The sequence below is a fragment of the Mauremys reevesii genome, linkage group 2, assembly GCF_016161935.1.
Source record: "Mauremys reevesii isolate NIE-2019 linkage group 2, ASM1616193v1, whole genome shotgun sequence".
Classification (NCBI taxonomy): Eukaryota; Metazoa; Chordata; order Testudines; family Geoemydidae; genus Mauremys; species Mauremys reevesii.
The window spans coordinates 161,552,967-161,567,119 of NC_052624.1; the positions used below are offsets into that span (position 1 = coordinate 161,552,967).

General features: G+C 41.5%; 1 protein-coding gene and 1 long non-coding RNA gene across 2 annotated transcripts in view; one reads left to right on the plus strand and one right to left on the minus strand.

Moving 5' to 3' along the window:
* LOC120398323 (cadherin-9-like) overlaps positions 1-14,153 on the plus strand; it is a 69,601-nt gene that overhangs the window by 13,970 nt on the left and 41,478 nt on the right. The gene's annotated exons all lie outside the window — the stretch shown is intronic.
* LOC120398324 lies at positions 6,372-9,794 on the minus strand. Its single transcript, XR_005594320.1, has 3 exons — positions 9,722-9,794; positions 8,543-8,748; positions 6,372-6,723 (listed from the first exon to the last, which is right to left on the minus strand). It is a non-coding gene; the product is annotated as an uncharacterized LOC120398324 (long non-coding RNA).

Here is a 14,153-nt window from a genome sequence, read left to right on the forward strand (position 1 = left end):
CCCTCCCCCCTCCCATATAATTTGTATATTGTATAATTACATCACACATTAAATCATATCAAACTTGAAAGCAAACAATTCTCATAATCTTTTAACTTTGTTAGGTTGTTACCTTGGTTTTTATTTATTTATTTTTTCCTCCCTTCCTTTTTCTAAAAAAAACACAAGTAGGGGCCCTTACTATCTTCTGCTGTGCTGTCTGACTGATACTGACACACACACACATTCATTCTAAATAATGCTGACTAAATTCAACTACTAGAGTTAAATATAAACTCTTAGACCAGCATAAAATAAAACTGGTCCATTCAGGCCTGGGTAGAAAAAAAGCTCATTAACACTGTGTTTTTTTACCCTCCTAAGTTATCTAGGGATATGCCTAATGGCACCAACAGTATCATTAATATTAGTTGTTGAAAAGACCTTCTGGGAGCTCTGTATTCCCCTCCTGCCTTATCAGGACTGTTCTGTACTATGTGGTTGCTAGTGCTCTGTCCAATTTAGTTTTAATTGCATTAGGGATTCCCTAGTTTAATTGTAATGGGATTTCCACTCTTGTTCCTTAGAGACTATTCTACTAACAGATCTCACTGATAGGATGTTGTTTATTCCCCTCATACTTAATCAAAGTTTTCCCTTTCTTAATTTAATTGCATTCATGGATAATCCTACATCTTTCACAAATTTTGATGGGATACCTCTTGAAGACCTACTCTTTTATTTGGAGTCTCTTCCTCTGGTCTTTTGTAATGTAATGTTCATAGTGCACTTGAAAATACGGTTCTACCGTGAAAAGTGACTGTTTAAAAGTAATACTTGTTTTTACTGCTCTTAGCATTTCAGAGCCCATACAGAGATCATGGACTAGATTATTTTTCAGTTCACACAATGACCTGAAGTTCTATGAGTTTTATTTTTAAACTTTTTAATACATTGAAATAAAGAATAAATAAATGAAACTAAAATTCTAATTTCAGAAATACTGTTAGCAATGCATGAGCAAAAACAACAAAAACAATTACTCCTCCTCCCCAAAATAACAACCACCCACCAACACAGCTTGACTTTCTGATTCCATGCTGAGTTTGAGCACTGGTAAAAATCAAAATAATTTTTTTACTAATAAACCAAATTGATATGAACTTGAAGTTAGACAGATTAGAAATATAGAACCACCATTTTTTACAGTTACATATCAGCCTTAGAGTGAATTTCCAGTAGTGACAACAATATAATAAGATCAACATTTGAGGAGAAGGAATTATACCAAAAAGTAGCTTGGTGTGATTCTAACAAAGGATTTTTTAAAAAAAAGTATAAGCTAGTCAAAAAGAGTGTTCAGGTTCTTCCATCTTGGGAGGCAGTATAATCATATTTTGACTATAGGTGATACGGCTCTTACAAGATTAGCTGGTTTTATAAGACTTCTACCACCTTGTGAACCATGAAACCAGATCCTGAAATTTATTCCTTTCAGTTTTAAATCCTACCTGGAACGAAATCATTGGGAGGGATTCAGATACAAGGATCTGCTTTTGATTGGGCAGACAATTGTCTTATCTTTACCCTTTTCCTTAGTCTGATCATCCTCTCTCCTGAAGGCCAGAATATTAATTTACAGTTTAATGAATGTTTCATTTCTTCCCTTTTTCCTGTTGCCAGCTTCTTCTATTATCTTTTCATCCTTATCAATATCTAGTCCATTTGATCCTTCCATTTTTGTCTCAATGTATCCTCCCTTTGTGATTTATTCCAATGGTTTCTAATGTGTGGTCTTATAACAGGGCACAGGTGGGCTTCACAATCTTCTGCTGCCTCTGCGCCCACAAACGAGCCAGAGACTTCTGCTTTGGTGCAATCACCACTGCTTTTTATTTACAGTGGAAATTCCCACCACTTTGTAGCTACAGACAGCGTCAGGCTTACAGCCTCAGGGACTGCTAGCTTCTGCATCCAGCAGGGGAGAGTGGCTTCCAACTCCCTGCCTCCTCCCCTTCCTCTCCCCTTGGCCTCCTTCCTGCCAGGCTTTAGGTAGCCCCTGGCTAATGAGGCTGGCAGCTGTTCCCCATTTGCCGCTTAGGCCTGGGCTTACTCAGCCAGCTCGAATACCCCTTTTCTGATTGGAGCTGACATGACAGAGGTCTGGCTTAGGGTTTCCTAGCCAGCACGCTGTCACAGGTCTACAGAACAGTAATGAGTGCTACTTGAAGGTTTGTAGAGAGCTGGCATGTCATACGATACTGGCTCTTATTTCCAGCTGCTTCTGCAAGTGCCAACTTATTGTATAAAAACATTTAAAATGCAATATATATTCCTGAGGGAATTCTTACGACAATATTTTAAAATTCTGCAAAATTCTGCATTTTTAATTGTCAGAATAATCAGTATAATCACACTGGTTTCAATTATTTTGGTAATTTATTGAAACTACAGTACAGTGGATGGAGAATGGGAGTTGGGGGCATTGGAGAAAATCTCCAAGCCCCTTGCCTAATATATCATACCTAGGTTTGACCCTTTATTTCTAGTTATTAGTGAACAAATATATGTATCCATATGCTCAGTATTACATCAGAGGCAACTGAAGAGCAAATGAGTGCTGGGGAATTAAACTCACAATTTATACTGGCTACTGAATATCTCCAGAAAGGTTAGTAGCAGACAGGTCATGGAGCACATTTTGATAGGAAATTTTTTTCAGTCCAAACATTTAGACCAGTTCTAATCACTAAAGCACCTATTTATAAGTATTTATAAGGCCATACTGTCCTTTATACCACTCTGGCAATGTAAAGGAGCCTTAAAACTTTTGCACCTGTTTTATACTCCTGGGGGAATTCACAAAGACAATGGGAACAATTCACTAAGCAGGCAGGCTGCTACATTCTGCTCTGCCTAAGGGAACAGAGCCTGCCCCACTCATACCTCCTCAGAAACACCCCGAAGCCCTGCCCCTCCATGCCTAGCATGCCGCAACAGTGAGTGAGAGGGATAGAGTGTCTCTCTCTCTCTCACACGCATGACTGCCCAACTCCCTCCCCCGGCCACGATTTATGTCTCTACTGGCTGCTCTGGGCAGCTGAACTGACCTGCCTCAGCTGCTGGAGAGATATACAACTGCTTTTGCAGCTTCCCTTTCTTTCCCATCAGAAGTCATTTTTCTGTGGGGAACCAAAGAAATCTGCAGGGGAAATGAATTCTGCGCACATACAGTGATGCAGAATTCCTCCAGGAATAAATATATAATTTGCTAATATTACTTTTCTATAAAAATGTAACCCTTCTGCCCCTCTGAGTTGGCAGCAACAAGGGTCGGGTTCAGTATCCAGGGGTTCCGTTTCAATAACACAATGCAAAAGCAGCTCGAGCCCCCACCCAGTGACCTGGGACAATTACATACCACTCCCCCGGGTGCCTCTAGGAGGCAATACTTCCCCACTCGCAAGCACGGAATCTGAGTGTAGCAAAATCCTTTTAATAAAGGAGGGAAATAATGCGGCATCACATTGAAGAAACACCACAAACAGGATTATAACACAAACCATAAGCAACAAAAACCCACCTCCAAGTACGTTTGGCAATGTCCTTTCCCCCTTAGGGTCTTAAGTCCAATCACCCCGGAATCCAACAACCCGAAAGTCTCTGGTCAGTACCTCCCCAGAGTTCAAAAGTTTATCTGAAGAGTTTTACCCCCCCCAGCATGGGTGGAAATGGAGGGGGGCACACACAGGGTGTTAAGGGGTACCTTACGTGGGCCAGGGCCAACTGCTCCACCTCTCCATGGAGTTCTGCTGCAGCCTTCCCCACAACCAGCTCCACTACACCAGCCATGCCGCTCCTCTAGCTGACCCGTGAGCTGCTCCAGCCATCTCCGCAAACCGCTCCACTCCGCTCACTGTTCCATGGGCTGCTCCAACACACTGCAAACTGCTCCGCTCTGCCAGCTGCTTGGCGCTAGATCTTCAGGCTCCCCCACTAGTTAACACCGCACTTAGTGATCTCAGCTCAGTAAGCTTAGCTCTTTTAGTGATTTCAGCTTGTAGTAGGGGAGCCCCAGTACTGGTGCACTACTGGCCCAATGTGAATTCAGCTCAGCAGTCTCTAGATGGACTCCTAATGGAATCAAAATTAGCTCTGCTCTTCAACAGTGGAGAGAGGAGGATGTGCAATGGGTGTTCCAGGCCCTCAAAAGGGGCCCGTACCATAAAGTACACACACCAGTTTCCAACCTCTCTCATTTCACTGGGTTTTGGCACCCATGACCCTTGTCTAGCAAGTGCTACTTAATTGATGGTAAGACTCTTTGTCATAAAGCAGTCTCATAGTTCCTCATTCACATAATCAGGGTGACACCACTTTATTCCTCTTGCCCCAATAACAAAGAAATTGGGGATCCCAAAGCTGTCAAAATAACCATCCCAGGCTGCTCTAGGCTATGCTAGGTGGGGTGGGGGTGCCAACGCAAATAACTGAAATTCCTTTCCACGGGCTCCCCATAATTTACCACCAGATGTCAGGGTAGAGCTCATCCTGACTCTGCTTACATAAGCAATTTGTTGTTACAGAAATACTTTATTATCTAAAATTGGCATATGAAGGCTTCCAGGAAACTGAAATACCATTGCGTAAGTCATCCAATCAGAAATAATACCATGTCCGTTATGGTAAGTGCCCAACACAGCACTAATGTAGAAGTTCGAATATTGAATATTTGCAGTTAAGCATTCATGAGCTATTTGGGGGAAAAAAGAGAAAAAGGCAAAATGCAACATATAGATGATCACTCAGCTATGCTGTGGTTTAACCAGTAGGTGCTCTGTGTCTTGTCCTGGCTATTTTGCTAGCTCTCTGCTCTTAGTCTCTTTGCTGGGATTGCTGAACCTTGGCTATTATACCTGCCTCAGCTCCACCACATCATTTGCTCTCACTCATAAACCACCAGCAGATAACTTAGTCCCTTCCTCATCCCCAGTTTCCCAAGAAAACTTCTAAACAGATCTCCACCTGACTATCAAAATAATCAGCTCACCAAAGTATACTTAATAATTTGCCAACTGCTCAAAGGTTCAGAATTTCTACTTGCCTCTGCAAATGATCTAGATATATTCATTAAGGAATTTACCTCTGCTGCTAACTAATAATTAGGTTCAGGCAAAAATCTAGAGTTAAAAGGTACTGTGCACTGCCACAAAGAAAGCACCATTGAGTTCCCTGACATTTAGAGGAAGTTTGCCTAGTACTGCTTCCTTTTGTAGTAGTCACTGCAGCTTCAGCCCCACTGTGCACTGTTCTGCTTTGTGGGTCTGTGCAGAGGGGAGAGAAGGAACATGATTCTGTCTCCTTCCCAACCCTTTGAGGTGCTGTGGGTCCCTGGTGGAGCAGAGACACAGCGGTCTTTAACTTTCCCAAGTGTAGGGCTGCAGTTCTGCTTGGCCCTTTTGCAAGCCTTGAAAGGAAGGTGAAGAGAAGGTGTTTCTTTCAATCTTCTCCACATCTCCTTCCATCTCCCCACATGCACATACACTGCACCCATGAAAGGATCAGGCAGAATCTGACCCTAAGGGAATTTCAAGGGGCCAAATCCTGGAACTAGTAGACAGTCCAAGAAGCCAGGCTATATACTTGTGGACTGTTTTATTAGGTTTGCAATAATTCCTTCTTCTGCTCATCTCATCTTATTCAAGGGCTACATTAACAACCAAATAAACTATGTTAGTGGATTCTGATTTATAGAACTTCCACATAGATCATATATATCTACTGGGTTACTTTACATAATAAGTTTAGCAAGGTCAATGAGAGTTCTGAGGTTAAATTGTATTCCCTAATTTAATAAATGCGTCTCTTTGGTTGAAACATTTGTCTGACTATAGAGACATGGGTCAATTAAAAATACAAAAGAATAAAGCATCCATATCAGAGGGAAAAAATCTGGCTTTTTCTAGATTTTGGGGCCAGAAGGGATAATTTGCTCCTCTAGTCTGACCTGTGTTTGGATAAAGCATATCTTCCAGAAAGACATCCATTTTTTGAAATGAAGACTTCAAGAGATGGAGAATCCACCACTTCCCTTGTTAACCCTCCAAAGTAATGAGGGAAGTGTAAGATATCATATATTAAACACATTGGGAATACCTTTGACTGAGCAAACCTTTCTGCTGTTACTGTAATGGTGTATATTGTGCATGTTACCCAGATACCAATAATGTGCAATCTCTACACCTAGTTAATCCTTTATTTTTCACTAGGGTTTTTTTGTTTTACATTTAGAACATGTCCACTTGTTCTACTCCATCATCATCTTTTTTTTTAAGTCTATGATAAAAATTGTATGTATAGATAGCCTCCCCTCCCCTTATTTGCAGTTTTATCTAGCCTGTTTTCATTGCTCCAATCAATAACTAGATTTCCCCAGCCAGCCCCTCAATCCAGCTCCCACTATGCCTTTCCTGTCTACTGCCTTCTTTCCCACAGACTCCAATCCCCAGGCTCCTTAGACATATGAAATTCACTAGAGGGAGTCCTTTTCTGTTTACCTGCTAAGTTATGTGCAGCTAGGCAACTCTCTGGCAGGCCATGTTAATTCCACAGCTGAAGAAAGAGCCTCTCTAGAGGAGTTACATGTTCTGTTTCCTGGGGAATATTTGCTATAAGACACATTGCTCTTTCCACTTCCATGCCAGCTGTTCCTGAGCTCAGAGAGGAAAAACAATCCAGCAAATTCTAAAATAAAACAAGCAACGTGTCTGAGTTAGAAGAGTATAGTAATATACATATATGTATTAAAAAATAGTAGGCTTGGCTCTCCTCTCACATGTATTAACATGACACCCTAGACCTCAGTGGAATTACTTCTTGCAGGTTTTACACAGAAGCAAATTGGACTCGTTTTCTCTTATAAGAACAGCAATAAAGAGGACTGTTACACGTTTAATGAGAGTGCAATGTTACACTCTGTGGTATAGAGCAATGAGAATGTAATTGTCATAGAGTATCCTATGGTGATACTTTATGTAGCATAATACTGCCCTGACTTCTAAGCAGAGCAGAAAAGTTTGGACTGCCAGAGTACACTATTTCCTTGTCAGGAAAGAAATGAGAGGACATTTGCTTGCGTAGTCTGATGTATACATCATTTGTTATTCACTTGAACAAAGAAGGATCAAAAGCAAAAGCAGTAGCAAAGTCCACAAGCAACAAGCTTCAGGGTGCTACCACAACATGACTGTAGGCTTGGCTGCCCATCACCCTGAATCCGGTGAAAAGCAAGAGTAATGTACTACCAAATCAGAACAATAGCACTTTGCACCTGCTTTATACATATGTAAATGACTGCACAAGGTACACACTGATGGTGAATCACATCCTGTACAATCAGAGATCCCAGGCATAATTACCAGCTTTGAAGGTGTGGGCAGAGAGGTGACAATGTTGCTCAGATGTGATACTGTGGTGCTACATAGATACACCATGAGATTGTTAAATGTTTTAGGTACAAGCCATACAATGATATGTTGACCTTTTAGAAATAAAAATGGATTATTTATCTTAGATACTTGTGTGGCCTCATAGTATCTGAGCACCTTATAATCTATAATGTATTTCTCTTCAACCAGCCCCAGTGAGGTAGTGCAGTGCTACTATCCTCACTCACTTTACAGATGGGGAAACTGAGGCACAGAGGCTAAACAACTTGCCCAACTTGCCCAAAGTCCCACAGGAAGTCTGTGGTGGAGCCAGGAGTTGAATGTGGATCTCCCAAGTCTCAAGCTAATGCCTAACTACTGGACCATCACTTTTCTAATAATAGAAACTAAGTAGGTAATAGAGGAAATTTTATTTGGGAAAAAATCATATGTTCATATTAGTATAGTTCAGTTGTGCCATACTCTATCTTGTAATGCTAAAAATTATATTCTTATTGAATGGAGCTGCAGAGAGCTACATGATCATTATGGCATGATTTCTTGACATGGCTGTAATTAGAAAATTGCCCACACCAGGACTCCAGATCTGAGCATCTCTGAACTTTGAAAAGTCATGAGTCTGGATTCACATCCCAGCTTTCCTGATAGCTGGACTGAAATCCAAGATCTGAGTTAAACCTAACTTTGGGACAGTATAGATACAGGCTCAAACACTGCAGGTCAGGCACTTCTATAATGGTGAAGTTTGCACCTTGACTTTGCCTCAGTGGGGAATGTATGTTTCTTCTTACCTCTTTCTTACTGGTCACAGAGGGGAAGGTTCTTGCCCTCTCCCTTTCTCTTTGGATGCCTGGGGGAACAGGCCTATAAATTCAAGATTCCCCCTCTCTTCTTCCTTGCCATACAGTGATGAGAGTTCTCCTGTGATAGGACATCAGATTGCTATGATCAAACCTACTGACTTCACAAGAGCTATGTGTGGTGCTCTAAAGAACCGAGGGTGACATTAGAGCCACAGGTTAAGTATCACTCAATTAGATAATAAAATGTATTTAGAATAGATATACATTATAGGTTTAATAAATGTGTATTAGCCTCTTTTTGGCATAAAATACCTTATCTCTTCATTTAGCAGCCACCGCTTTGATTAGATTTAATTATTTCTATTTTTCCATGCACATTTATGGTTTCTACCAGCATAATTTATGTGCACCTTCTTGCCCCGATGGAGATCAGTTTCAAATCAAGAGTGCTTTCTCCTAAATGTAATTGTTTTCCTCTGTGACTTTCATAGTAAAGGTGAATGAGAAAGATTCAGCTTCTAAAAGAAGATACAGACCATTGTAAATGTTTTATTTATTAAATACTTATTTTAGATTATATTATTTTATATTAAATATCAAAATATTTTTGAATTATACTGACACTTGGACCTAAAAGTACATTACATCCTGTATGGAAAATAATTCTACAAAGAATACTTTGTAGAAATGTATAAACTTTCCATAGGTGCTTTGAATTAGCTTATATAATTTAATATAGAAGCATAGTACTCTGGTACAATCATTTAAAACCTATAAAAAGGATCGCTTGCTTAAATTCTGTAACAAAATTTCTATAAAATACAGAATATTAAATATCTGTAGAACCCACTTAGTTTTATAGAAATCTTCCATATGGGATTGATGAAATCAACTTCTAATTTGTATATATCCATCCAGTTTAAATACCAAAAAACTTAATTTTTTTAATATGGTATAATACATACCTAAAGCGAATTAAGAAACCTTGTGCCAAATTTCCAGACCTGAGTTAAAATTTACAACCAAACTTAAGACCCTTCTGAAAGAGGGTTTATACAAACTGGGGCTTGGGGCAGGGGAATAATTGCATTAGGAGGAGGTTATTGCTTCCTGTAACAAATTGCATTGCAAAATTTTATGACAAAAATCACATATAATGCTCTGTGTTGGTATGATGGGCTACATCAGCAAGTCAGTGAACTTGGAAGTGAATTACTGTAGGTAAAATCTCCCCCTTACTGCTACATCTAGGTTGTCTGTAAAACAGTGCAGTGCTGGCCGCACATCAGTGTCATGTATTCTGGCACCACAGGACAGAATGGCTGAGGGCAGTCAGCCGCACCATGCAGAGAAAAGCAAACAGCTGTTCCTTTGGAAGAGATCAAAGTTCCTTAGTGTGTTGTAGAGGACAGTATATGCACTACTAGGTGAAGGAGCTTGTTCTTGCCATTTAGCTGGCAGGCCAGCCCCTTAGGATGATGGCACACTGACAGATGCACCTTCTAGAGTACTGAGTTGAAACAAGGCCTTTCAGTTTTATGGGAGAAATGTGGGGGAAGCCTCTTCATGTGCTGTTTTCTCTCTGTACATCCATGCAACAGTGGGCAGGGTTTAGTCCTGTAGGTTATAAAATTACCAGCTTCACATCCTCAGGAACCTGGTATTTGTTCTACAATGAGAAGATAATTTCTCATCTGGAAGTTAATGAAAAGAGAGGGAAGAAATCATAACAAAAAGGATTTTTACAAGGATTGAGGACCAGCTGATGTGGGGTTCCACAACCTGGTATTGTTCCACTAGGTTCCCCTTCTGCCCCAATGTCATCCTCTGTCTTAAAGATTAACTCCGGATCAAGCTGCTCCTGAGTGAGTTGCAGCATAGTGCCTCATCATTGTTGCTGAATTGCTATATTCTGAGATATATCTGAAAAACTGCCCATCTCTGTCTCTCACACATATCAGTTCAGTTGCAAGGCAGCAAAATAAGGCTAAACTCAGAAGCATCATGGGGCTGATGATAGGTGTGGGATGTCTGGAAGCTGTGGGGCAACTAGAGATTGGCTGGAAGTAAAGTTAGTAGTTAGAGGAGGAAGGGATGGGCATCCCCAAACTAACGCTTTCCCAGATACCAGAGTATCATGCTTGGTCCTAGCAACAAGCAGTCTGTGCCCCCCTCCCAACAGCTGAAATAATGTTCCATGCCCCTCAGTGACAAAAATGACTAACATGACCCCCAACACACCCTCTTTCATTTGCCATATTCTCCACTGCATTCTTTTCCAGTGATAAGAACCTCTAACATCATACTTCTCGCTACCAAAACCATTGACTGCATTCTCCATGAAAATCCTCCTACTTCCGATTCCCGCTCTAAGCTTATTTTTGGTTGTGGTCCTTGACAATATATTTTTTTTAAAAATAATTGTAATCTGTACTGTAACCGGAAACGGCAGAGATGCTTAATGACTTCTTTGTTTCGGTCTTCACCGAAAAGTCTGAAGGAATGCCTAACATAGTGAATGCTAATGGGAAGGGGGTAGGTTTAGAAGATAAATAAAAAAAGAACAAGTTAAAAATCACTTAGAAAAGTTAGATGCCTGCAAGTCACTAGGGCCTGATGAAATGCATCCTAGAATACTCAAGGAGCTAATAGAGGAGGTATCTGAGCCTCTAGCTATTATCTCAGGAAAATCATGGGAGACAGGAGCGATTCCAGAAGTCTGGAAAAGGGCAAATATAGTGCTGCAGATGAGTGGACTCACCCCTATGGTGCCTCCTGCTGGTGCCTTCTGGGAATTAGCTCTTTTTCCAGCCAGGAGCACCCTCTGCAGGCCAGTGATCCGCCTGTCCTCTTGGCCCCCATATCCCTCCCTAGATCCCAGTGCCCTTTTAACTGGGGTGCTGCCCCCTGGCAGTACCCCACCAATCTGGGTCTCCCCTCCCTGGGGAACCCCCAACGCACTATCCCCACTTTGCCTCAGTTTTGGCTACTGCCCAGTCTCCATCTAGCCCCCATTCACTGGGGCAGACTGCAGTATCAGCCACTCATCAGAGGCAAAGGGGTTTGGACCTGCTGCCTTTGCCTACCCCTTGGGCTGCCCCCTGCAATACCCAGTACCTCTTGGCCTTATGCTAGGCCGCAGCCTGGGGCTTTCCAAGCAGGAGCTCCCCTGCTCCACTCAGGTACCCTGTGTCTAGCTCCCTGCAGCCAGGCCCTTCTCCCTCTACAGGCAGAGGGAGACTGTTTGCTCCTGGCTTCCCTGGCCTTTTTATACAGGCCATCTGTAGCCTGATTAGGGTGTGTCCCAGCTGCGGCCGCTTCCCCAGTCAGCCCAGCTTTTAGAGCTTTCAAGCCCTCCCAGGCTGCTTTTTAAACCCCTCAGGGCAGGAGCGGGTAACCACCGTGCTACAAGTCCCCATCTATAAAAAGGGAAATAAAAACAACCCAGGAAATTACAGACTAGTTAGTTTAACTTCTGTGCCAGGGAAGATAATGGAGCAAGTAATTAAGGAAATCATCTGCAAATATTTGGAAGGTGGTAAGGTGATAGGGAACAGCCAGCATGGATTTGTAAAGAACAAATCATGTCAAACCAATCTGATTGATAGCTTTCTTTGATAGGATAATGAGTCTTGTGGATAAGGGAGAAGCGGTGGATGTGGTATACCTAGACTTTAGTAAGGCATTTGATACGGTCTCACATGATATTCTTATCAATAAACTAGGCAAATACAACTTAGATGGGGCTACTATAAGGTGGGTGCATAACTGGTTGAATAACCATACTCAGAGAGTAGTTATTAATGGTTCCCAATCCTGCTGGAAAGGTATAACTAGTGGGGTTCTGCAGGGGGCTGTTTTGGGACCGGCTCTATTCAATATCTTCATCAATGACTTAGATATTGGCATAGAAAGTACGCTTATTAAGTTTGCAGATGATACCAAACCGGGAGGGATTGCAACTGCTTTGGAGGATAGGGTCATAATTCAAAATGATCTGGACAAATTGGAGAAATGGTCTGAGGTAAACAGGATGAAGTTTAACAAAGACAAATGCAAAGTGCTCCACTTAGGAAGGAACAATCAGTTTCACACATACAGAATGGGAAGAGACTGACTAGGAAGGAGTACGGCAGAAAGGGATCTAGGGGTTATAGTGAACTACAAGCTAAATATGAGTCAACAGTGTGATGCTGTTGCAAAAAAAGCAAACGTGATTCTGGGATGCATTAACAGGTGTGTTGTGAGCAAGACACGAGAAGTCATTCTTCTGCTCTACTCTGCGCTGGTTAGGCCTCAGCTGGAGTATTGTGTCCAGTTCTGGGCACCGCATTTCAAGAAAGATGTGGAGGAATTGGAGAGGGTCCAGAGAAGAGCAACAAGAATGATTAAAGGTCTTGAGAACATGACCTATGAAGGAAGGCTGAAAGAATTCGGTTTGTTTAGTTTGGAAAAGAGAAGACTGAGAGAGGACATGATAGCAGTTTTCAGATATCTAAAAGGGTGTCATAAGGAGGAGGGAGAAAACTTGTTCACCTTAGCCTCTAAGGATAGAAAGAAGCATGGGCTTAAACTGCAGCAAGGGAGGTTTAGGTTGGACATTAGGAAAAAGTTCCTAACTGTCAGGGTGGTTAAACACTGGAATAAACTGCCTAGGGAGGTTGTGGAATCTCCATCTCTGGAGATATTTAAGAGTAGGTTAGATAAATGTCTGTCAGGGATGGTCTAGACAGTATTTGGTCCTGCCATGAGGGCAGGGGACTGGACTCGATGACCTCTCGAGGTCCCTTCCAGCCCTAGAATCTATGAATCTACGGTCAATAGCAATTCTTGTTCTCCTGTAAGGGATAATAAAGTGATTCAAATGCAATCTAAGTGGCTGTGAGTAAATCTAACAGAAAATTGAAGGACAAAACCCTAATGAACAGCACTATTATCATTTTACACCTACCAGAAAATCCGCAAATCGGGGTTCATGCAGGCTCACTTTACACAGCTTGTCATTCTGCTGTAAGAGGAAAAGAAATACTTGGCACATCAGCTCTAAAAGCAAGTGCATTTGGAGAATGAATAGGGTAAATTCATATATTATGACTAGAGCTGTGCAGAATTTCAAGGCAAAATGAACAATAACTGGGAATGTACCTATTTTTGAGTCCCTGGGGCTATCATAAAAATCTATTTGCTGCTGAAGAGTATCACATCTGCAGAAACATAATTGAAGCTGGACACGAAGCTTTTTCCTCTTTGGATTTCTGTGAAATTATAGTAAAGATGCAAATCCCAACTTGCCCATAGCTGGAAGTTCTGGTTTCAGACCCATCTCTAGTTTAAGACACAATTAATCAGAGGAAACTTGCAGAGTGTAATATATTCCATATACTGACAGGCCATTATTCAATAACAAAACATGGAACCACCTCCCTTCCTCTCATCTCTAGTATGTACTTAGCTGAACATATGTTGTGTTTTGCTGTTCCTTTGGGCCTAGAAATCATCTTTACCACAATAGTGACCCCAATATTTCCTTTTGATTAACTATTGTATATAAAATATACACACACACACAAACTACTAACTTACTTTATTCTCTGAAAAATTGCTGGTGCCACCCTCCTATCCAGAATACACAACTGCCTTCTTATTCTTCTTCTAAGAGTTGGCTGAATTATTTCATACTTTGAAATTTCAAGAAAAGGGGGAAAATTGAATTGTTTCTGATTTCCACACACATATACCCTTTAGTGCATTCTCTCAATTCTCCCCCCTCCCTTCCTTCCCCCCCGCCCCGCAAGGGGAAGAAAACTGCTAAGAGAAGCTTCTTTATGTAGTTCTTGTAGGTCTCAGTTTTGCTCTGTTCAGATCAATGTTAACCCCCCCCCCCATTGATTTCAGTGGCACAGGACTGGGCTCATACAGCCAA